Source organism: Pelodiscus sinensis, chromosome 7 (assembly GCF_049634645.1).
Source record: "Pelodiscus sinensis isolate JC-2024 chromosome 7, ASM4963464v1, whole genome shotgun sequence".
Classification (NCBI taxonomy): domain Eukaryota; kingdom Metazoa; phylum Chordata; order Testudines; family Trionychidae; genus Pelodiscus; species Pelodiscus sinensis.
This window is the reverse complement of record NC_134717.1, coordinates 52521779-52547021: the sequence shown is the minus strand read 5'-3', so window position 1 is coordinate 52547021 and position 25243 is coordinate 52521779. Positions and strand designations below refer to the sequence as shown.

Below are 25243 nucleotides of genomic sequence, written 5' to 3'. Positions count from 1 at the left end.
TTGGTCATTTACACACTAGATAGCTGCACTCGTTGTTATTTTTTACACAATAATTCTATATTAATTTAGCATTTGACAATGGCTTTGGTACATGATGATAAAAATTATAAATGGGACAAATTAAATGCAGACCTAACAATTGTTTTAATAGGTTACAGTTGCTGGAAATCGACATGACTTATGTTTCCAGTGCTTTCCCAGCTGTCTTCTGAGCTCTGACAATCCCCCAGTGATGTTGTTGCAGCCTTTTTACTGGGCTCAGGATTTTCATAATTTTTTTTCTGGCATTCCTTGATGCTTCTCTGAAAATCTGCACATGCTTCTTTGTCCTTTCTCTGTTCCAACTTCCAATGTTATGGTCCTTTCTGTGATTCGAACAGCAATGATGAGATTTTTTTCCCTTCTTTTTGTCTCCATTTCTACTCCATCTTGTTTAAATTCTCCTCTTTATGCTTCATGATCTTCTACTTCCTTTAGTAAAACCAACCATAAAATAAAAAAATTGTGTGGAAATATTTTTTCTTCATCAAAAATTTCATTTTGACAAACACATGAAGGTCAGCTGTAATCTCTAGTGTGGCCGCATTAGTGCTTCAGTAAAATGGGTTCATAGAACCACTCAAGGCAGGAAGGGTTTGTAAATTTAAAATTCAAGCAGGTACACTCAAATCATGCAAACACTTGTACATGTGAGCAGTCCATTGACAACATACACACATAAACTTACTCGAGGGTAAGTGTAGAATGGCTCCCTGGTTTTTATCAGTGGTTCTCAATTTTTTGGCCCGCAGCCCATGCCACTCAACATAAAGCTTTCTGCAGACAACCAACCATAGTGACAAAATGAGTGCATGAGGGGGGTAGTGGCATAGGATGTAGGATGTAGGCAGACCTATCAATGGGGGGGATGGCCCGGCCATTCAAAGGGGCCCAGAGCTCATTTGAACTGCCACAGGAGCACCCAAGTGCCACTCTGCATGATTTTAAGGGTTGGGGAGACCCAGCAGTCTGGGTGGCACTAAGGACTGACTGTCCTCAGGCTCACAACTCTGGGGGAGAAGAGCTGCCCCCCCAACTTGCTCTGGGGCCAGCGTAGATGTCAGCCCCACTGGAAGCAGGAGAAGGCTGGGGGTGGGGAGTCTCGGCAGGAGGGAGGATGCAGGAGCAAGCTGGGAGTGTGGGGTCTCAGCAGGGGGAGTGAATGAGGGTCTGGGCATGAAGATGGGGTCTCGCTTCACACCCCTGCTGCTTCCAGGCACTCCATCCCAGGTACCACCTTATGCTGCTCCCACTGGCTGTGATTACGGCCAATGGAAGCAGTGTGGAAAGCCTCCAGGCAGTACTTCCATGTGCTGCCATTCCCCCAGCTGGGGGGAGGGGAACAGCTGTGCACAGAGCTGCTTGCTCCCCCCGTAAACCAGATCCAGCCAGTGGAGTTCAGGGCTCCTCCTTGCAGAGGGAAGCCAGCACTTGAGTTTCAGCCTTGCTGGGGGGTGAAGCAGGGCTGTAGCACTAATGCAAGGCTCCCTTCTGTGTGGTGAATGGGGGGAGGGAGACTGAGCCTTGAGGGCCATGGACTTCTAGTGGGCTGTGGCCCACCCTTTGAGACCCACTCGTGTGTATGAATCAACATAGCTGCTTCCTAAGACTCTATATTTTGCAAGAGCTCTTTCAAAATCAAAGTGTGTTAGTTTTAAATGCTTTCAAAAGCTTGTGTGTCATAGTGGAGATTTATTATTGTAATAAAATGCTTTCAAATGAAAGAATTATCAGAATATGGCAGGTAGGCCCTTTTCCATTGAACCACCACCTTTGGTAGATTTCTCTGGTGTATTGTTTGGGCAGTGAAGCTGGAAATGGCTATAATTTAAAGAGCTATAATTAGGATCTGAAGTTCACATCCCTCTCAGTACTATTGTTTTATTCTGGCTACAGAGGTTTAACAAATCCTCAGTGCATTGGGACAATAACATTTCACCCTAACCAGAAAAAGGGCCTGGACAATTTGATTCAGAGAATATTTTAAAATGTAAAGGAAGACTTTAAAATGCAGTTGGCAGGGATTAAGAATTGGATGGTCACTAGTTGTAGATATCTATGAGGGTATGTCAACGCTAGCCCCCTACTTTGAAATAGGGAGGCAAATGAAGCACACCAAAGTTGCAAATCAAGCCCGGGATTTAAATATCCCACACTTGATTTGCATGTTCCTGGCCGGTCGCCATTTTAAAAATTCACTAACTGCCCGCGTCTACAAGCGGCAGTGAAACGGGAGTCCGATATAAAGCCTCTACTTCGAATTAGCTGGTAAACCTCATTGAAGGAGGAATAACAGCTAATTCTAGTTAGGGCTTTAAATCCGACTCCCATTTCACTGCCGCGTGTAGACACGGGCAATTACTTCGGGCTAGTGAATTTCTAAAATGGCGACCGGCCGGGATCTTGCCAATCAAGAGCGGGATATTTAAATCCCGCGCTTGATTTGCAACTTCGATATGCTTCATTTGCCTCCCTACTTCGAAATAGGGGGCTAGTAGAGACATACCCTGAAAGAATAATCTGAGGATCTTTCCTGGAGTAACACGGACACCCAACTGTTATGTGAATTAGAGACAATGCATCTATTTAGATTATGGCTCTAATTCTAGTTGACACAATACTCCCAACCTTCAGCATTCAAAAATCATTCAAATGCCTTCAGGCATTGGTTTTAAACCATTTAGATCTTTCAGAGGGTTCTCTTTATTTTCTTCTGTGTTTGTACCTTAAGGGTGCATTTGGATCACATTATCAAACTTCTTTCCAAAGCCATAAGGACTTGGATATATTTATTTAAATGAAAGCTGAGGGTCTAATGTGATTGTATGTTTCTAAGAGCCAGGGTTTTTAGTAAATCCATAGATATTGTCAGAATCAGGATAAAATCTCAAGAATTTGCAACATGGTTAATAGCAGATCACTGTAGCTATATCAGCTTGATAGACTCCGGCACATTGCAGATTCACTACATGGGTATTGTACAAATGGGGGAGTCATGGTGAAATACTAACTGGAAACGACAGCTAATACAGAATGAGAATTTCTGTTTGCTTAACAGGGCCGATTAAAGGGAGCCTCATACATTAGGGATGCCATGCTTAAACTGTCTGATGAAACAGACAGTGTGATTACTTCAAAGTGCAATTCAAACATTAATGGTGTTTTTAAGGCCCTTTGTAGTGTGGGTCCCACCAATCTAAAAATCCACATAACTTAAAGTAATAATTGTGGTCAATTGATTTTAACATTTGTGGGTCAGTGGCAGAGGCCATTCTTTAAAATACCATTTGAGTCTGGAGTTCACTTCTCCCATTGGCTTAACATAGGCTGAGCCTATTGATTTTCCGGACATGGTGTAAAACTCCTCTATTTAAACTTCTGCATAGAGGGTATGTAGAAGAAGTACATTTGTTTTCAATAAGTGAATTTTGTTTGGTAGCAGTGCCTGTCACACGTAGAACTATTGTCATACTTAGGGTACATCTACACTGCAACTATTTCAAAATAACTAGAGCTATTCCAAAATAACTTAGTCCGTGCCTACACAGCAGGTAGCTATTTTGAAATAGTGTCAAAATACTGTCAAGCTGGAGGACTTCTTACTCCAACTCCTGTAACCCTCATTGTATGAGGAGTAAGGGAAGTCGGAGGAAGAGTGCTCTATTTTTAAATAAGTGCTAGGTAGACGCTCCCTATATTGAAATAAGTTATGCAATTGATGTAGCTCAATTTGTGTAGCTTATTTCGAGTTAAACCCTGCAGTGTAGATGCATCCTTAGTGTTGATTGGTATTTTATAGGAGTCAGGTAACATTCATACAGATTTACAGCTGACAGCCCCTGAATTAAATTTATTTAATTGCTGAACTATACATATTTATATCTACCTATTCAGGGTGGAAAGTACAACACAGCCCATTTGTCTGGCATCAGTCAGAAATAAATTAAAATAGATGGAAGGAAAATTCAGATATTGAAAGGAGAATAGAAGGGCACTCATTTACATAAAGAGATGTAAGGCTCAACGTCTTCTATTTTTCTCTGACCTGTGTCAGAAATAATGATATACAGAAACATAAAGAATACAAAATGACTCAGCAGATGCTGCTGATAGTATGCTGCCAATAAGAGAACAGTCAAAGTGTGGCTTTATTCACAACACAAACTAATAATGCTAGCAGATAGTTACAGGCTGGAGGGGACTGCGTTTGCAAGTCCTCCATTTCATTATATCACTGACTTCTGAAGGTCAACTATAATTAATCTAGGAAACAGACTTCCTTGTCTCTTTTTTGTGACTATCACCAGGCGAAGTGGCCAGTACCTACCCCAGGTGTGGGGAACCCCCTTCCCACAGTCCCATTAGCCAGGAACAGTGAACCGCAGTCACTAGCAGCTGTGAGTGGCCTGTGAACGCTGAGGTAAACAAATCATCTCATGGCATGCCATGATGAACTACATGTGTCCCACAGGCCAGAGGTTCTCCACTCCTGAAATAGACCCAATAATATGAACTGTTGTGTGTTGTGCTTTGCTACACAAAAGCATTGTTGTGTGCTTCACTACACAACAACACTTCATATTATTCCAGTAGGTCTCTCCCAAGAGGGTTCAGGTTAGCAAACAAACACAAAGAGACCAGTTAGCATTGCATGAAATTTCAGTGGAGCGCCCGAGAGAGCCCACCACACAGATAATCTAATCCTGGCTGATATTACTCAAGAATTGGATTGGATGGAACTGGACTTCTCCTTTTATATCATGTGTTGTCCTGCACACCTATTGCATATAAATAAAACAAGTTTCCCTAACACAAACCAGGCTTGTGTCTTTGTTATCATTTATCATTCTCTTTCTGCTTGCTTAGTCAGAGGAGATATTGATGGAGCAGGCACAGGTCCTGTGTTGCAGCAATGACGTTGGAACTGTGCTACTGCACAAAGAGCCCATTAGCAGGGTCACCTCAGTGTACTGCTTAGAGGCCTAAAGGGCACTTACAGGTGATTACTTGGGGCACCCACTTTCAGAAATGTTGGTCCCTGAAAGAGTAAAGAAGAACAAGTCCTTTATGGCTGTCATTGCTTTGCATATTTTTTGTAATAAAGGTCTGCGTCTAGATTGGCATGATTTTCCGGAAATGCTTTTAATGGAAAAGTTTTCCATTAAAAGCATTTTTGGAAAAGAGCATCTAGATTGGCATGGATGCTTTTCCGCAAAAGCACTTTTTGCGGAAAAGCGTCCATGCCAATCTAGACGCGCTTTTGCGCAAAAAAGCCCCGATCACCATTTTCGCGATCAGCGCTTTTTTGTGGAAAACAAATCTGAGATGTCTACACTGGCCCTTTTGTGCAAAAGGGACTTTTGCTTGAATGGGAGCAGAATAGTATTTCCGCAAGAAGCACTGATTTCTTACAGTAGGAAGTCAGTGCTTTTGTGGAAATTCAAGCGGCCAATGTAGACAGCTGGCAAGATTTTCCAGAAAAGCAGCTGATTTTCCAGAAAAACTGGCCAGTCTAGACACAGCCAAGGTGTTTAATAAGCAGAACTGTGGGGAGAGGAAAAATACAATTTATTGAGCCAGATTGAAAAAAGTCTGCCTTATGAATTGGCAGTGAATAATAATATGTGTATGGGTTACTCTTTTAAAATTGGTTGTGTCATTTTTTGAGGTTTTCTTGTACTGTTTTGCAACAAAAAAGTTATTGATAGATAGCAGAGAAATAAATATGTCATGAATTTGATGGCTGTGATAAAGGATTCTTTACTTGTAGGACATTTTCAAGATAATATACATGTTTTCTAGGTTGTTTGCCTGGCTGCAGTTCTGTGATCTTCAGGGTTAATCTTCAGAATGGGTATCAGCTGGGAAATAGGAATAATCTGTCAGAGAGGCATTTAGAACTGGTCATAGTAGGTCACCACAAACAATGTTTATGCCTTTAGAACCATGCAAGGGCTTCTAGAAAGATGAGTTAAATTGTATGGAAAAGCATTTTGAACATCAGGATTATTCTGATCAGGAGCTTTGGCAAATTATGCCTTGTCTAGTCCAGTGCCCCTTTGTTGTTGATGAAGAAAACTCATTTGGCTGCGTCTAGTAGTAAGATGTGAAAATTATGCTGCTGTGTCATACGCCAATATACAAGGGCTAAAGAGACCCTCTTTCCTCAAGATCCCAGTGTCATTTAGCAGACCCTAATCCCTCGGATATAGAGTTTTTCTTAGCTATCCTTTAAGACTTAATATTTCTGGGGATTGGGAAGGCTAACGTTTGCCAGGTCCATGGGGGATTCTGAACTCCTGGAAGGGGCAGGGCCTCAGGTGGAAGGGGCATGGCTGAAGGCTAGATTCCTCCATCTAGCCCTTCTGTACCGCCCAAAGCATATCACCTCCCCTTCTCATTTTAAGTCCTTTAATATGCTTTTTAGCAAAATAATTTTTAGTCACCGTCTTCTCTAAGAGATATATTAAGGAACTGAGATCATGAGTTGTGAATGTTGATGATGATTCTGGACAATACTGTTTTCAGGCTACCTTTAAATATTCCTAACATCTTCTTAGTTTCATGTGAAGGCACCACCCAATTTTAATGCTTTTTTTTCTCCTCACCCATAAATAGCTGCAAAATAAATGACAAAATCTATTTTTAAGAAAACTATTAAATTGTACTTAACACACATGAAATCTGTTGGGCAAAGCAAGTGTTTGTTTCAGAGTGTCTGAAGCAATTGTTGCATGGTGGGCTAAGTAATAGGTCAGATTTGTATCTGTTACTCCAGTGTGTACAAAACAGACACATTAAGGTGCTCATTTAAAAGCAGGATCCAGATCCAAATTTTAAGCATATCTCTAATGCACATTACAGCTTTCAACTAGAAAGACCACAAAATACTTTACTAACCAGTATACAAACTGATATGGTATTGAGGAATTCCTTCAATCATAGTTAAAATGTAGCCACCTTGGGGGTAACCTGCAGCAACTTTTAATGATACAGACTAAGTATTCTGAAACAGCAGGTGATGTGCTCAAGGAATAGCAGAGGGTAGACCGAATTTTGTGAGTTGGGAGGGGTCATCTAGGTAAACAAGACCACCACAGAAATTCATTATGTTCATTGCAAGTAATCTAATAACTTCTTAAATAGAATCATAGAATAATAGAATGGGAAAGAACCTCTAGAAGTCCCCTGAATTTCTGGCAGGACCAAGCACCATCTATTCTAGACCATCACTGGTAACTGATGTTATTCTCTCCCTGTTTTGCTCATCACTATGACACTGGAGCACCTATAGCACATGCTAGTGTCTTACACTTTATAAATATTCTGAGAAGTAATATGAATGCTCATGTTGAAATGAGAACATTAACATGTTATCCAGTGTGGGAACAGGTAGTTTAGCCAAATACAATTTATGCATGCTGACACATCTGAGACCTGGAGCAATAACCAGTCATTTTTTATTTCTGTGTAAAAAGTAATTAATGAAATGATCACATTACATTCTGTATTCGATAGTGAATAGTTTGCATTAGGTTTCTTTTTCAAAGTTATTTAATAATCTTATTGGTAGCCAGGCTTTATAAATAATTACATTATTCTAATATAATTGTAATATATATAACACACACTTCCTCTTCAAGATATGCAGTAAAACCTCAGAGTTATGAACACTTTGATATTGTTCTTTTCAAAGCTTGCATTGACTCATATATGGCTTTGAAATTTTACTGTGCAGAAAAAAATGCTGCTTTTCCTTTTTTTAAAATAATTTCCATGTAATATAGTACTGTACTGTGGGTGTGAGTTTTTGTTGTTGTTTTGTTTTTGTTTTTTGTCTCTGCTGCAGCCTGATTGCATACTTCCATTTCCAAATGAGATGTGCAGTCAGTATTTGTAACTCTGAGGTTCTACTGCACTACAGTTTTCTAATGAAATAGTTCTATAGTATCCCACAAAACACAAATATGCCAAATTTTGATCATAGTTACATCAGGAGCAGCTCAGAGTCCCTGATGTCAGTGGGTTTACTCCAGATAGATGGTGACAACCCTTCAAGCAGACTATGCCTGTACTTTGAAAAGCAACACTAGTTCAGTATTTTAAGGATGATTGCTGTAGAAGTCTGTTTTTAAAATGATATTTTAATATAGATGTTCACATGTTCTCTTGTTTCTGCAGACTGACCACTTCTACAGCCCTAATAACCAATTTCTTTGTGAAAAGTTTATATTGCCACTAAAAAATCCTGTTCCATAAGAACTGCACCAACTCTGTTAAAACATCAGTGTTATAGGTCAAACAATAAACCATAGCTGAGAGGCAATTTAATTGTTCCCACCTACCTGTAGCACTGAATTCATGTGCAAAAAGGAAATAAGAACATAAGAACCTCCATACTGGGTCAGACCAAAGTTCCATCTAGCCCAGTATCTGTCTTCTGACAGTGGCCAATGCCAGATGCCCAAGAGGAAATTAACAGAACAGGTAATCAGCCAGTGATTCTTCTCCTGACACGCATTCCCAGCTTCTGAGAAACAGAGGCTAGGGACACCATCCCTGCCCATCCTAAAATAAATAGCTAATATAGCCTCCATCATTTTATTGTATCATCAGGATTATGTTTTTGTTGGGATTATATTTTCCAATATGCATTACTTTGCATTTATCAACATTAAAATTCATCTGCCAACCATAAGAGTAAATCTTTTTAGTGTACTTTTATGACATTATTAGAGCAAGTAGCATTTAAACCAGATCCACACCTGTGTAATTCTCTCACCTTCCAGGTTTACATCCGGTGGATCAGGCCTAGTGAATCTTTGTATCTGTGATACTATCTCTGTTATGTCCTTTGCTGTAAAGAACTGGGTAGCCTAGTTGAGGGGGCAGGGAGGAAGATCTGAATGAATCTTTGAGATAGCCACTGTTGCTGTCTCGGATAAATAATATTATTTCCCTGCTTATACACTGATTAATTCAGAAACATCAAATTCATTTCCTTCTGGGCTTTAGTGAATACTCTGTTGTATGAAGAAAGTAAAGGAGCTAATGGAAGAAAATCTCACTTCACCAAAGGAAGTTTGGCTCCCCACTAGTAATAATTCTGGGAGGGATTGTTGAAGTTTTTATGCACATGGGATAAGATTTGGGTGATGTTGTTTCTATTGGCTTTAACAGTGTCAAAGCCATAGATGATGAAAGTATTGGGGTAAAGTTTCTCTGTTGCTTGGAATATTGTCTCATTAAAAAAAAAAAGGAAAAAAAGGAATCAAAATTCCCTGCCAAGCTAGCAGCTGTGAATAAATTTGTCAACAAAAAGAATTTTAAATTTCACACGCTAACGGGACACATGAACACAGCTCTCAGCAGAGTGGCTGTTAAGGGGCACAGATCCAGACCCTCAAATCAAAGCAGATCTTTAATATGGCTGTGTTTTACGGTTTAGCTTTTAGAGAAAGACATGTAAAATCTAAGGGGCAGAAGGAAAATGGGAAGAACCTGGGTCACATGGCTAGTATTTTGGGTGCCCAAATTGGCACACCTTTATATCTGCCTAATTTTCAAAGCCTGGGAGCTCAGCACCTTCTGAAAACCAGTCCCCTGTATAGTGCCTCCAAGCGGTGCCCAAAAATTTAATCACCCCAAATTACATTTGAAAATCTTGCCCATTGTTCGCTGGTTGCAATAATTAGGTAGGTGAATATAGAGAAGGAAATGTGATTTTTTTCCATGTGAAAAGTTTCTGTCCATCTGTGTTCCTGTATGGCTGTCATTGTAATTCTAGTAGTGCCTCTCAAATGGATAAAATGCATACAAACCTCCATCTTTTTCTGTCTTTTTTTCATGTGATCTGCAGAGAAGGAGCTTTGTTTTGATTTTTCTTTGTCTCACTGTTTAAATATGTTATTAACCAGGTCAAAGAATTGGGTTTTCTAGTATTTCATGCTCCATCACTGAACCCTTCAGAGACACCTTCAGACAGACTATATTCCCAGGAATAAGTCAACTGGCTCTTAAGAACTTTGTATCCTTCAGTTATTTCCCTGAACCAAACGCGAATGAAAAATCCATTTGAATGCTTAGATTTCTCTGGATCTGTACTCTGCCCCTCAGGCCCTAGATTCTAACCTTCAGTTAGCACAAATATCCCATTGTAGGGTGATTGTCATTCCCCAGCAGTCCTGCACTCTTGGTCAGATACTCTATTCAAGTCTGAACACCCTCAGGCTTCTCCAAGTTAGAGGTCACTCACATTACATTTTGTCCCAGACCACGGAAAATGTTAGTGTGTCAGTTCTAGCCAAGTACAAGCACTACAGATCTACTGAGATCCTGCTTGATGGATAGTGCCCCGGAGCTAACTCTGAGGGATTGCTATCCTGATATATTTCAGCATTACTTGTGTAGCTGTTACATGTTTCAGAATTTACCATCCCAGTCCACTCACATCACTTGCATAAGCGGTAGGTGGTAGAACAGAAGAACACACTGTGATAATACTGCTACATTGCTCAACTAAAAGATAAATACCAGAGGAGTGTATGTGTGTATATATACTTAAGCTTGCCTAGTACTTCCCACTATAATCCTTTTAGTGGTTTATATCTTAATCATCAAGCCTGAAAGTTTCTAGTTTGCTTTCCAGTTTCTTTGCCCTAGATGTTTTGTTAATGATTGAAAGGAGTATACATATTACACACAAAACTAAAAATTGTATTTCTCCAGGTATTCTTTCTGAAATAACATAGCCATCAGTGGTTTGTCCTACAATTAATATAATGCTCGTATTGTCCTACTGTTCCACATAGAGTTTAATTTACATTTAAAGTACCCCTTGTCTAAATGAGAGTATAGATTATCAAGGTTGTGGCATTTTTGTGTGGATCTGTGAAGCATTGCTAAAGTTGATTCACATTCAGGTAAAACAGGGCGGAGCAGTGCAGAGGGATATGGAAAAATCTGTTTGTACTTAAAGGCGTGCTAATTAAGCTTCAGGGGCTGAGTGTAAAATATACCAACCTTTCCCACGGCCCCACCCTGAGCAGATGATCTTTAATTGAATTCATGGAAACCGTCAGACTGCTTCCTACAGATTGCAGCTGGCACTGTCTGTAAAATCTCCTGTGCTCTTCAGAGAGCAAAGGATTTTACACAATAATATGTACCAATATGTTGTATTCTTCCTCAATCAACTATATATTTGAGAGAGTTTGTCTCTCTGATGTTCAAGAATTCCTCCTATATGGTAAGACCTAGGATGAGCAAATTTGGTATACAGCGTCTTCTTATCATAACTTTAAAGAAAGTAAGGGGTTGGTTGTGCTGGGAAAATAGGATATGCCTGGAATAGGATTCCTTCTCATAAACCCATAGGCTGCATCTAGACTGGCCAGTTTTTCCGGAAAATCAGCCGCTTTTCCGGAAAAACTTGCCAGCTGTCTACACTGGCCGCTTGAATTTCTGCAAAAGCACTGACTTCCTACTGTAAGAAATCAGTGCTTTTTGCAGAAATACTGTGCTGCTCCCGTTCAGGCAAAACTTTTGCGCAAAAGGGCCAGTGTAGACATCTCAGATTTGTTTTGCACAAAAAAGCCTCGATCGTAAAAATGGCGATAGGGGCTTTTTTACGCAAAAGCGCATCTAGATTGGCCACGGACACTTTTCCGCAAAAAGTGCTTTTGTGGAAAAGCATCCATGCCAATCTAGACGCTCTTTTCCAAAAACTCTTTTAATGGAAAACTTTTCCGTTAAAAGCATTTCTGGAAAATCATGCCAGTGTAGATGTAGCCATACAGAAAAGAGACCAAACAGATGAAAAGGGCTGGATGGAGGCACATCCCCATCCAGGACTGTCCCAGCCCTGAGCCTATCACCATGTGTCCATTAGGGAGGATGGGGGTGACCCTTCCCCTAACCCCTGATTTGCATGTGAACATTGCTGGCTCTCCCTTTTGTCAGGGAGCTACGGGAAAGTGCAGAATTTGCTGCATTTCTTACTCTGGCTGGGGAATACAGGGAGAGAATGGACCTGGACCTGCCCCAGAACGGGGGGAGATGCACCCCTTTCCCACTGTGCTTGCTGGAGTTGCAGCAGCCTTTGGGAGGTGCTTCTCACCTGGCCACAAGCTGCTGCAGAAAGAGAGGGTTGGGTTAATCTCTCCCTAGGGCAGCCTGCATACTGAATCTCTCATCTGCAATCCCAACCCAGAACAATGATCCAAATGCAGAATGCACATTTTCATTTTATTTTCCAAAAACAAAATTAATTGAGGTAAGAACTTCAACAATGCCAGGTAAATATTCTAGTGTTACTGTAAGGGTACATCGAAACTAGCCCCCTAGTTCGAACTAGGGAGGCTAATGAGGGCAACTGAAATTGCTAATGAAGCACAGGATTTAAATATCCCACGCTTGATTAGCATATTCCCGGCCAGTCGCCATTTTGGAAACTGGCTAGCCTGAAGTAACTGCCCGCGTCTATACGCGGCAGAGAAGCGGGATTCTAAGATAAACCCCTTAGTTCGAATTAACTGTTACTCCTCGTGGAATGAGGTTTAACAGTTAATTCAAACTAAGGGATTTATCTCGGAATCCCACTTCTCTGCCGTGTATAGGTGCCGGCAGTTACTTTAAGTAGTCAGTTTCCAAAATGACGACTGGCCGGGAATATGCTAATCAAACTAGGGGGCTAGTTTCGATGTACCCTAAGGCAAAATAAGATGCCTGTAGACTGCATATGGACCGTTATCTACCCAACTGTTTTTGCATTCTTCCACTTTTTTAATATCCTTCCCAGGAATTACAATCTTCATAAATAATAGCACTTCTGAGAATGACAGTACAGCTCCATTCTAATGACATGTGTAGAACTGTAGAGTAATCCATAGTAAAATACAGCAACATATGAAATCGAGTCATAGGAAATCGGTATTAAACCAGCCATAGGGTGCCTCTAGTCCAGGGGTCTCCAACCTTTCGAAGCACAAGATCACATTTTGAATGTAGATGCAATCCAGGATTTACCTCAAACCCAGGTACACTTGCCCGGCCTCCTTTATGTCTCTTCTCTGAGGCCCCACCCCTGATCACTCCATCCTCTCTCCCTTTCATGAGGGGAGAGGGTTGGGGCATCTGAAGAGCCAGCACTTGATAGCCTCTTGGCCAAACCAGTCAGGATCACCGGTCAGAGGCTCCAAGTTCTACTGGTAGATCCTGATCTACTGGTTGGTGACCACTGCTCTAGTCTACTATCCTGTTCCAACAGTGACCAGTACCAGATGCCTGAAAAGAAAGAGAAAGGAATAAGGGAAATGACTTATGCCCTGAAGCACAATTTAAAGAAAATGGTCTTTACTCTTCCTGGAAGTATTCCCTTTTTAAAACATGTCACTCCAGCTAATCTGACTGTTGCGAAAAAAAAATACTTCACATCTTCTATGCTCAGTTCCAGAAGGACCCAGGGTATGTCTACACTACCCCGCTAGTTCGAACTAGGGGGGTAATGTAGGCATACCGCACTTGCAAATGAAGCCCGGGATTTGAATTTCCCGGGCTTCATTTGCATAAGCGGGGAGCCGCCATTTTTAAAACCCTGCTGGTTCGAACCCCATGCAGCGCAGCTACATGGGGCTCGAACTAGGTAGTTCGGACTAGGATTCCTATTCCGAACTACTGGTACACCTCGAGGCTCCCCGCTTATGCAAATGAAGCCCGGGAAATTCAAATCCCGGGCTTCATTTGCAAGTGCGGTATGCCTACATTACCCTCCTAGTTTGAACTAGGAGGGTAGTGTAGACATACCCCCAGAGACTTTAAACAAAGAGCATTTTAACTAAATTGCTTTGTTTTTTTCTTTTTTCCAAGAAACACAGACATCATTACACATGTAAGTGATGAGTAACAGAGGGCACATCTATGCTGCCTCTTTTTTGCAGAAGAGGCAATGCAAACAAAGCGCTCATTAGCAACTTCTCGCAGTTCATTTGCATAGTCTCTTGCAATAGTTTTTGTGAAAGAGGTTTTTGCACACAAAAAAGTAGCGTCGACAGGTCCGTTTTGCATACAAAAAAACTTTTGCTCAAGAACCCTTACTCCTCAAAAAATGAAGTTTACACCATTTACCATTCTGGCAGGTATATATGATGCATTCTTTGTGAAACAGACACTAGCTTCAGACATGGTTGGATTCCAAAGGTTGATTTTGGCTGCTGCTGCAGCTGTGATTTGAAATTTTGATACTTAGGTTTAAATGAGTTTGAAAATCCTAATACAAAAAGGGCGAAGTGTACTGGATCTTGCCTTTTCAGTGAATATTAGGTTTATAAAGGAAATATTTAGATTTCTGAGATATATGGCTATTTGGAAAGAAATGGAAAACTTCAGATGTAGTTGGGGGTTCAGTTCAAATTAACATAAAAAATTGCCTCTTTTAAGCTTCTCTATACTCGCACTTCTTTGCAATAGTAAATCTAGTTAGAAATCTCTTGTGAGAACAGGTATCACTGCCAACATTTCTGGACATCCACTTCCAATCACTCCAGAAATACTAGCATTTCAAGGACATTTCTCTGGGGGTATTTTGTTTCTTGGGCTTCTAGTTTTACTTGGAAGCAGGAAATGAAAATAGCAGTGTAATTAAAGCCATTTAAAGCCAATTAAAGCCACAGACATTTACGCACATGCTTATCTTTATTTTCTTGACTAGTGCCAATCAAATCAGTGTGTAAAACTGAGAACGTTAATTAGAAGACTGATTCTCATTTACATTCAGCTGCAGAGTAGGTGCTTGTAATCCATGCAGTCACAGGGGGCCCTGAAGCAGTGAGGGGCCCCCTGAAAGGCAAGTCCAGCCTGCAGAGAATCAGCTGCTTCTTTCTCCTGGGTGCTGCGAGGGCTCAAAATGGCAAGCTCCATATAGCATAGTATCACATACACTGGAAGAGTCTGGGAACTGAGCTTTGCCCCCTATAGGACAAACACATCTACTGTACATTAAAGCTACTTTGCGTCTGAGGGTATGTCTACTCAGCAAAGTTATTTCAGAGTAACGGCCGTTATTCCAAAATAACTATGCGAGTGTCTACACAGCCATTCCGTTATTTTGAAATTATTATAACAGACGGCTTCTTCTGAAATCTGTAAACTTCATTCTATGAAGAATAACGGCTATTCTGAAATAGCTATATTGAAATAAGGCATGTGTAGATGCTCCACTTCTGCTATTTCGAAATAGCCCCTCACTAGGGCCATTCTAATTTGTTCCTCCTGGGGCTCTAAATCGAGGTAGCACATCTACATTCAGGAAGCCTGCCTTGGACTAATTTTGAGTCTTCCCTGCAGTGTAGATGTGTTATTTCAATATAAGCTACTTTTGAATAACTATTCCAGAATAGCTTATTCCAAAATAACTGTGCAGTGTAGATGTAGCCTGAGAGTGCAAAGAGACCTTAAAATAATATACATAACAAATGCAGCTTAAACCAAATTTTAAAACCACTTTACACTGCCAAACTGACCTTAGCATATATGAGAGTTAAGCCCAAAGCCCATTGATTTCAAATGGAATTAAGTGTCTAAATACCTTTGAGGATTGAGGTATCGGTGTTTCCAGGCCTCAGACATAGTTAACTAATTTTTTAAAAATTTGAAGCTGTTGGAGTGTGTGCTCTGATCCAAACAGGTCTGCTCATTGTTAGCCAAGATATCTTCTATTTTTGTAACCATTTCATTTATTAAGTGTTCATGTTTCTAAAGTATGGTGTTGATTTAGGAGAAGTACTGATTTAAATCCTTTGAGTGCCCTACAGCCAAATGGAAAACGAATCTCATTAAGAGCCTTGCAGAAGATGTCTGAAAGGCAGTAAGACCTGAAAGAACAAGAAACCGATGTATTTTGGTTAACAAAGACTCTCGTTTACACTGCCTTGCCTCTGACCCTGAGAAAGTCTTGCACCGTGGTTGTATTGTTCATGTAAAATTAACATATGTCAATGAAGCAAAAACAAAAACTTTTAAAACTAGGCCAGTAGAGAAAATGACTTCATGCTGTAAACATTTTCTCAGAGAAACCCTTGGATCTTTTTCCTGTCATTATTTTGTAAACAGTATCAAATAGAGTCATTCAAATAAAAAACACGAACTGAGAAGGCACACAAAGAGAAGCACAGTTTTCTCTGAGCAGCCTTGGATAAAGCCTCTGGAAAAAAAATTAATATCAAACATCTATGGATGTGTATGAAAGTGCTATGTAGTCTGTTTCATGCATTCATGAGTTTATACCAGCTGTTGTTTTAATTCAGCATAATAATGATTTAGTGTGAAGGGGAACATGTTCTTCATTAATTTTATTTTTGGATGTGCTAGCATATGCATTTTATATGCAAATGAGCCGATAGGGTGGAGAGTATTTTTCTTTTGTGTTGCTTTAAGCTGGAAAGTAAAGTCTGTGGTAAAATTCTGTGCTACACTCTCAGAGGCACAGTGCAGAATTTGTAGATGGGGAGAGGGACAGAAGTGTAGCTGTAAGCCACCTTTGGGCCCTCTTGACCTGGAGCTGCTTTGTGCTCCCACTCTCACATGACTTACTCCAACTTGTGAACCTGTCCCTATTAAGGCAGGCAGGCAGGCAGGCAGGGTGGCTGGGTGGGCATCAGTACATCCTAGAGCTCTGGGCACATTGTTTTTAAAGGAACAAAATGACACAAGAAATTTCCAGAGAATTGAAGCATCCCATTGACATTTAGTATTCTGAATATGCGGGTGGGAAACAACAGAGGCTGGTCACAGGCAGGGGGACCCAGTAAATCCAATAACACACTCTCAGTCCCAGTGGTTTCTGCCACAGTCTGGAATGGGTCTGATTTGTGGTCATCTTTCTGTAGCTGAATGGCTTTTAAAGGCATAGTACATGTTGGCATAGGGTTCAAAAAGGCAGCGGTGGTGTGAGAACTGTTGGGAACATTTCTGGATGAGACTATACCAGTATGTGGTTCCTGGGAGCTCCTAGGAGAGTGCACAGGCCATTGGCGTACACAGTCACACCAAGAAAAGAGTAGTGGAGCCCTAAGAACTAGAAGTAACGTAAAATAATTTCTTTGCAAACCATTAGAGAAGTCGTCATTTCTCCAGACTTTTATAGAAGGTTCATGTCTCCATTGTACAAGAGAGAAAGAGAGAGACTGAAAAGTACGCAGCAGCCTGGTACTGTTTCATCTATCGTTATTCTAAAAAAAGTTACTGAGTGTCCATTTTCCTATCTTATGCTGTGTCTGACTGACTGAGGAGTACGTACTCTGTTTGGGTTGGGACATAATTGTGCTTGAGCATGACTGTGAACAACGGAGCTAGACACCATAGCACTAACCTTAACTTAGCATCCAGTGTGGATGAAGGTAAATCATGTTCAGTATCATGTGCAAAACCCATGATTAAATCTAGATGCCTCAGCCTTTAAATAGTCAGTGGACATGACATTGGAAATGGTTTGCCCTGATCAATGCTCTCTGCTAAATCATAATCATTGTCGTTGCATCTAATTGGATTGTTCATAATTGTTTAAAAGAGAACAGGCTCTTGGACTTTACATATTTTTTGTGCTTTTTTTTCCCCAACATAGTTTTTAAACAGGAAAGATGTAGAATTTCACATAATTAGATATTACATTAGATAGTCCCTACCCCAACTTGCTTACAATTTTTTTGTTCTGTTTGTACAGCTCCAAGCACAATATGACCTGGTGTATAATTGGAGCCTCCTTGTTGCTAACACAATGCTAAAAAAGAAGACTGTGGATTGTGAGGAATCAAGAAGTGTGTCAGAAAAAAAAATCAAAAGTCCTTGGTTCTTCTATGCCTGGCTGAACCATATCCTTGTTCTGTTTTAGGAAAATGACTTAGCCTCCCATTGCATCACCTTACCCATCCATAACCATCCTATCCACCTGGATGTTTTGGAGCTTCCCTGGTTGGTGTTTGTCAAGACTTTAAAGTTTTCTGGATATTCTATAAAAATGCAACATATTATTTGTTTTGATGTTAACACTTTTTAAAATTATGCCTGAGTGAAATAATAACTATGATTTCCATTTTTTAAAAGTATTCTTAAAGTTGGTGCCTTGCTAGGAACTGACTTTTTTAATAGAAAAAAAACTTTTAACAAGAAGGGCTGGTGACAAAATGGTGGCCATTTGGAAAGCTGCCACTTTTGTTATTTTCAATCCATGAACATAAGGTATCTTTGGGAATTTTTTTTTAATGATGCATTAAACATGCCAAGCATGACTGTGCATTTCTTTTTTTCACAAATCTTTATTTTACATGGTTGGTAGAACTGGGCGGAGGGAGGGTGGGGGTGAGTGGAGCTCTTGGCACAAAGGCTTTTCAGGAAAGAAAGTTATTTTAAATGTCTATTGAGAATATGTTTGTAAAACAGGAAAAAACACAGTTAGGTTGATAATAGCACTCTGCAAATGCTAGCATCACTAAATAGCTTTGCCACCTTTTTTTAGGGGGAATGTGATGGCCTAATGTAGCAATTCTCAATATAAAGCACCATGCAAGCACCATACAAAGCAACCAGGAGCTTTTGCCTGTGCAATTTCTTTTACACTGGAAAATGCATTTTAAAGTTCAAACCAGAAAATTTGTTGGCTGCTCTCTGAAATCTACTATATATTTGAGAGAATTTGTCCATCTGTCTGTGGGACTGTTTGTTCCAGAACACCTCCTAAATGGTAATGGTAGGACCGCCAAATTTGGTATTTAGCTGTCTCTTGTCATAACACAAAGCAATGTATAGGATTGCATCTCAGAAAATCAAAAAGAGATAGAATCTTCAGGCAGGTAAAAGGGGCTGGCCGGGGGTGCCCCTCCCTCCCCATCCAAGGAGGGAGCCTTGAGCCTCTCACCTCTTTAGAGAGGGTGCGGAAGGCTGAAATTCCTTTTCCTCTCAATTCATACAGGAACATCGCTGGCTTTTCCTCTTCATCAGGGAGTGAGGGGAAAATGCACAGTTTGTTGCATTCCTCACTCAGCCTGGGAAGTGCAGGGGGCAGAGAAACCTGGACTTGCCATAGCCAGTCCCCTCTGGCTGTGCAATGGACATGGAGAGGCTCTTCTGACTGGATCCCAAGCTTCTACGGTATGAGAAGAGTGGGCTAGCCTACATACTGAACCCCTCTTCCGCAGTCCCACCCCAGAGCAATGATTTAAGTGAAGAAAAACAAAAATGAATTGAGTTAAGGAGAATTGAGTTAAGGACCTGAGGAATGCTGGGTAAATCGTCTAGTACAATATTTGTACAGGTTGGACTTCCCTGGTACAGCATCCTTGAGACTTGATTGGCCCTACATGAGAGGTTTTCCAGATCAGGGAAGGTCATTTCTGGCCCCCCTGCTGCCAGCCCCAACTGCTCCCCTGCTGCCCCACCAGGCTTCCTAGCTCCTCCGGTAGCACAGTTGAGTCATGCTCAAGGCTTCCTGTCCGTCCCTCTGACATCCCCCACCTACTCCAGCTGAGCTGCATGATGGCCTTCCTCCTCCCAGCCCAGCAGAGCCACAGCCCAACTGCCGGGCTCCTGTCCCTTCCCCCCCCACACACACACACCTTGCATCATGCTGGGCTCCTGCCCCTCCCCCTAGCATTGCACTGAGCTCCCGTCCCCACCCCTGCATCATGCTGGGCCACCCCCTTCCTCCATCCTCTCCACAGTGTGCCAGGACTTTCTGATCCTAGATTATCCGTTGACCTGCCGACTTATAGAGGTTTATAGAGGTGCAACCTATAGTGAGTACTGGGTGGAACAAGTTCCTCAACAAATGGAGAAACTTCATGTGTAATCCAGAAGTGTTACTAAGAGTACATTAAATCTCACTTCTTTGAATAATGTCCTAATGAACAGAGCAAGGAGTTTTGGCATGGCAGCAGTATCAGTCTGTTTACAAATGTGTGTGTGGCTAAACATACTGGTGGTTTTATTCAGAAGTCCTTCAAAAAGGGAAACGTTTTAATTTTAATTTTAGTCTAAAGCCAAGAGCAGTACAAAGTGCAGTTGTTTTTAAAAGCTAAATCTAATTTATATTGATATCAACCATTTTTTAACAAAATAGGCATAAATCTCTTACCAGTTCTCCCAGCGAAAGTGGTTTTATGAATGCTAGCAGCTTTTGTTGCTTTGTTTAAGGTAGAAATGATGGTGTAATGGTACAATGCCATGCGACTGTGATTGTTTCTTCCCTCTAGAAGGCAAAATAGCTAGCACTGTTGACAGGAAATATTATGAACTATAAAATGTTTTCAAGTGACTCAGTAGCTTTTTGTCTCTGCTCTGAATGACTTAAGTGCCTTTTCTGAAAAATAATGATGATTATTAAGGTTTTATTTATCTAGCACCAGTAGATATTTTATAGATACATGATAAAATACAGCAGGATTATACATTAATCTTCTGCCCCCATTTTATAGGCTACATCTCACATCTCTGACCCCCTTTTGTCTCCATAGTCTAGAGAAGGCTCACTACAGGGTATCCTCATAATGGGTGGAAAGAGTAGAGACTAGTCTAGGAGAGAGAAAGATGAGTCAGGACAAAGAAAAAGTACATCATCCCTCCCCCCACAAATTCCTTAATGACACAGTCAGTCATGCCTCAACCTATATAAGACTTTCACAATTCCTCCTTTCCTCAACCTCTCATATGCACATTGGGGAAGCACCTGTAGATCCTCAGTGTAGCTCTGCTTGAGACAGAGTTGATGCAGTGGCCCATAACCATGAAAACTGGAATAGCCCTCGCCTCCCATTGATCTTGAAGGATCCACAACCTTTGTGGGTATGCACATTGGGCTATCCTGAATGAAAAGGGAAAACCTTGCCCCAAATGCAGCAACTGTTGAGAAAGTTCTTCAAGAAGAAGCTTGTAGAGATTTCTTTCTCTTAATCCTACTCCTGGAGCGACAGTCCTATGAGCTCTCATAATAACAATTTACAACCTAATTACACTTTGGAACTGAAAACAAAAGACAGTGTTACTAAGAGGGGGAAAAATTTAAAAATAGTGCTACCAGCATATCTTGATTCCTCTCTTAAGATCTACAATATTGTTGCCAACAGCCAAGAACATTGCTGATTACTGCTTATAATATCTGCTGGACATGGGAAAGAAATGTAATTGGATGGTAGCCAAAATCTATTAATGGGGGAAAGTGCACAAGCCAGTGTATTGTAATCTTATCCACCGGGTGTTCTGTAATCTGTACACTCACTCTGGCAAACAATCTGTACACTCACTCTCTAGTTCGGCACCCTTAGAACCTGACCATTGCTGAACCAAAGAATTTGCCAAAGCACAGGAGTCAATATTGTCTAGCAGCATTACCAGTACTTCTACCGTTTCCTGGACTCTTAGAGCTAAATAACAGCACAGAACATGGAGAGCCAAGACTGGTGGCTGTACACAAAGGCTGTCTCTAGACTGGCAAGTTTTTCCGCAAAATCATTTGATTTTGCGGAAAAACTTGCCAGCTGTCTACACTGGCCATTTGAATTTCCGCAAGAACACTGATGATCTCATGTAAGATCGTCAGTGTTCTTGCGGAAATACTGTGCTGCTCCCGTTCTGGCAAAAGCCCTCTTGCGCAAATTATTTGTTCAAGAGGGCCAGTGTAAACAGCACAGTACTGTTTTCCGCAAAAAAGCCCCGATCGCGAAAATGGCGATCGGGGCGTTTTTGTGGAAAACCGCTTCTAGATTGACCACGGACGCTTTTCTGCAAAAAGTGCTTTTGCGGAAAAGCATCCTGCCAATCTAGACGTGCTTTTCCAAAAATGCTTTTAATGGAAAACTTTTCCGTTAAAAGCATTTTCGGAAAATGATGCCAGTGTAGATGTAGCCAAACTTTATAGGACCATGGGAAATTTGGCCACATTCATGATAAGTGGACATTCAGCTAACTAAAATCATGCCGGATCAAAGATGTTGCTGAACCAGAGTGTGACAGACTAGAGAGGTTCAACCTGTACTTTATTTTCTCACGTGCTTCCCTGAAGAGCACACCAGGCCTCATGCTGCAGCCTCTTCATATGTAGAACTCTTGCTGAAGGTTCTGGAGGTTCTGCAGGCAGAACAGCTTTAAGTTTTTATGTTAGATAATTTGCAAAGGTATATGCTGAGTCTCAGTGAGTCTGAGGAAACAGAACTAAGCTGTGTGAAGACCTCTGAAATCATTATCCCTGCAGAAACCAGGAGCAGGTATCATAACACTTCCAGGGTGGCTAACATCAGTGTAATTCCAGCAATGCTTTCTGCTCCTATTCCTCATCTATTTAATATGCTTTTCCAATGTTGCTCTGTATTTACCAACTGAGATACCAGGGAAGGCCCTCTCTCCAACCCTAAATCCCACTCTTCTAGGGTTCAGAGTGCTGCTGGATGTGCCCTCTGGCCTTGTCCTCCTCTGGTCCACAGCAATCAAAATATAGCTGCCTCTTTTGCCATGCAGTGGGAATGGCTCTGTGAGCCTCTCCCACCACTAGCACACCCTCAGAACCAGCCATAAATATATCCAATGATTTTAAGAGTATTACTTGAAAAATAGTATATGTTCCAAGTGACTTAATTCCTTCTCTTCTGCTTTGTTCAGATGTGGGAGATAATAGTTACGCAGCAGAACAGAAAAGGTTAACTGCTATTTAAATCTCTCTAGTTCAGCACTCTCTGGTCCAGCAACATCTGTGTCCTGGCATGATTTTAGTTAGCCATATGTTCACTCAACATGGGTGTGGCCAAGTTTTCATAAAGTTTGCTTACAGCTGCTGGTCCTGGCTCTCAGTGTTCTGTGTGTTATTTAGCCCTGATTTACCCCTAAATGTCTTCTAAGAGCCCAGTAAGCAGAAGAAGTGTTGGTAATGCTGCTAGACAATATTGATCTCCCATGGTTTGGCAAATATTTTCTGGTTTGGCACCAGTCAGGTACCAAGGATGCTGGACTAGAGAGTTCAACCCGTAAAATGAGTATGCTGAATGCAACAATCCCATTGAAATCCCAATTAAGTTGCACTAGTGATTAATTTGGTGCAGTACAAAAAAATCTAACCATTGCCTGACTTAATGTTTACCATGAGGATCCAACATATTCATATCAATTCACTCAAGAACTATAACGAGATGCAACATAGCCCACCAAGTAACATGTCCTGCTTTCTCCAGAGAAAGTGCATGCAGCAAGGAAGCGTTTGAGGCTCATGAGAAGCTAACGCTTCGCTGCCACTGCACAAGTGCAATCAGAGCAGTTCTAGGGGGGTTGCAAAGATGGTTGTATGATGTGGCTGGCAAAATGCCTCACTTGTCTTGGGACTCTCACAGTGCTGTTGTCTATGATTTAATTCAAAGCAGTGTTGAAAAGGGGATTTTAGTGACCTAGAATTGTGCTCTTTGGATGTAACACATTAGTTATCAGCTTGCTATAATGGGGTTTCCCTTTGATTGTTAAAGGTCTGGCTAACAGACAGTTGAAAACTGTTGTCAGCTAACCTCCTTTGGTTGATGGGTTAGTGCTATTGAAATTGGATCTGGCTGTCCTTTGCTCAAACTCTGCAAAGGGAGAACCAATCCCTCCAAGTCTGAAAAGGCATTTATCAAATTAAGTATATTTCCAAAATGCATTGCCTGGCTCTGCAGTAGCCCTGAACACTTTGCAGTCCACCTTCAGCATTGTCAATTAAACTGAGATGTATTTAATACCACTGCTAATGAAGCTGTTTAATTAGGAGTTATTAATGACCTCCCCATCTTGTAAGATGCAGAGCCCCCCAGAAGTTGATAGTAAATGAGAGTGATTAGCACTTGCAAGTATGGGATGGTATGTGCTGTTCCCTTTGGAATATGATTTTGATTTGAGACTTCCTCGAAACTGTCAGAATATCCTAGCAGGCAATTTGAATTAGGGATACATGAAACACTCTGGATAATTTCCAGCTTGGTCCTTTGCCCATATCTTCAGCCGAACCAAACTATACACTTGCCTGAGGTTTGAAATGCCTCCTCACTCTCTGATTCTAAACGGGAACAAAAATAACAAAATACTGTGAGAACAGTGATTCTCAGGGTAATTCCAACCACTCAAAATCAGGAAGTACTCTCTCTCTCTTTATCCCCCTCTTTCTCTCTCTTTGACAGAGTGTTGTCATAAAACATCCACTCCAATTTCTCAACCAAAGAGGTTGAATATACAGCTGTAAATCCAGTGCTGCTGATTTTCCTGATGGTTCCAACACTAAATGGAGCTTACATCATTCATTCTACAAAATCTCTCCTTTTGCAATCTAATCAAAAGTTGCTGTGTAGCACATAGCCATTGTGGGAGGGTGAGTGGGGGTGAGAGAGAGAGAAAGAAAGAGTATATATTTATGTAAAAATGCTTAAATAATAGATACCCAGGTCTGTAACACAAAAAAGCGTGTAGCATTTCTCAGACTAGGGCCTAAATAATGTCAAGGTTCCAGGCTTGCTTCCTCTTTTGTCCAGAGCAAGCATAGGCAATAATTTCTGAAGTGGGGCTACTTCACAAATTTCTGAAGTGGTCCTGGGCTGCCCCAGGAGGGGCAGGGCCTCGGGTGGAAGATGTGGGGACAGGAGACTTCCTGTGCTCCCCCATCCACAAGCCCTGATTGGCCTGAGGGCAGGGGATCACATGAAGTCTTTACCCCCCACCCCTTCGGTGGCTAGAGAGAACTGCCAGCTGTTTTAAACAGCTGTCAGTTCACTCTAGGCACCATGCGTCCCTGCCAACAATGGGAGACTTTGCCCCTAGCAGTGGGAAAAGAATCAGGGCCTGGGATTGTGAGAGCATACAAAGTCTCTTGCCCATTGTCCCTCATCCTGCCAGGGATGCACGGTGCCTAGAGGGAACCACCCACTGTTCTGAACAGCTGGCGGTTCCCTCTGGTGTCATGCACCCCTTGCAAGGGGAGGAGACTTTGCATGCTCCCCTGTCTTCAGGTCTCAACTGGCCTGGGGGCAGGAAAGCGGTAGGGCAGCCATGGGCCAGATCAACCAACTTGGCAGGTCAGATTCAGCCCCCAGAGACTGTCTTGCCCACCCCGGTCCAGAGGATACAAGTTCAGGCACTGATATTTCTGGCTATGTTCTCCCTTTGCTCTGGTGCTAAAATGACACCTTTCTGGAGTTCAAGCAGGATAGCATTTACT

General features: G+C 41.5%; 1 protein-coding gene across 4 annotated transcripts in view; it reads left to right on the top strand.

Annotated features, from left to right (window-relative positions):
* The window catches only part of CALCRL (calcitonin receptor like receptor), a 102584-nt gene that overhangs the window by 21121 nt on the left and 56220 nt on the right, over window positions 1-25243 (top strand). Inside the window, exon 2 of one of the 4 annotated variants that reach the window (XM_075933772.1) lies at window positions 17756-18003. The exons of the other annotated variants lie outside the window; for them this stretch is intronic. The gene's annotated coding sequence lies outside the window, so the exon portion shown is untranslated. The remainder of the gene's footprint in view (window positions 1-17755; window positions 18004-25243) is intronic. 4 annotated transcript variants of the gene reach the window in all.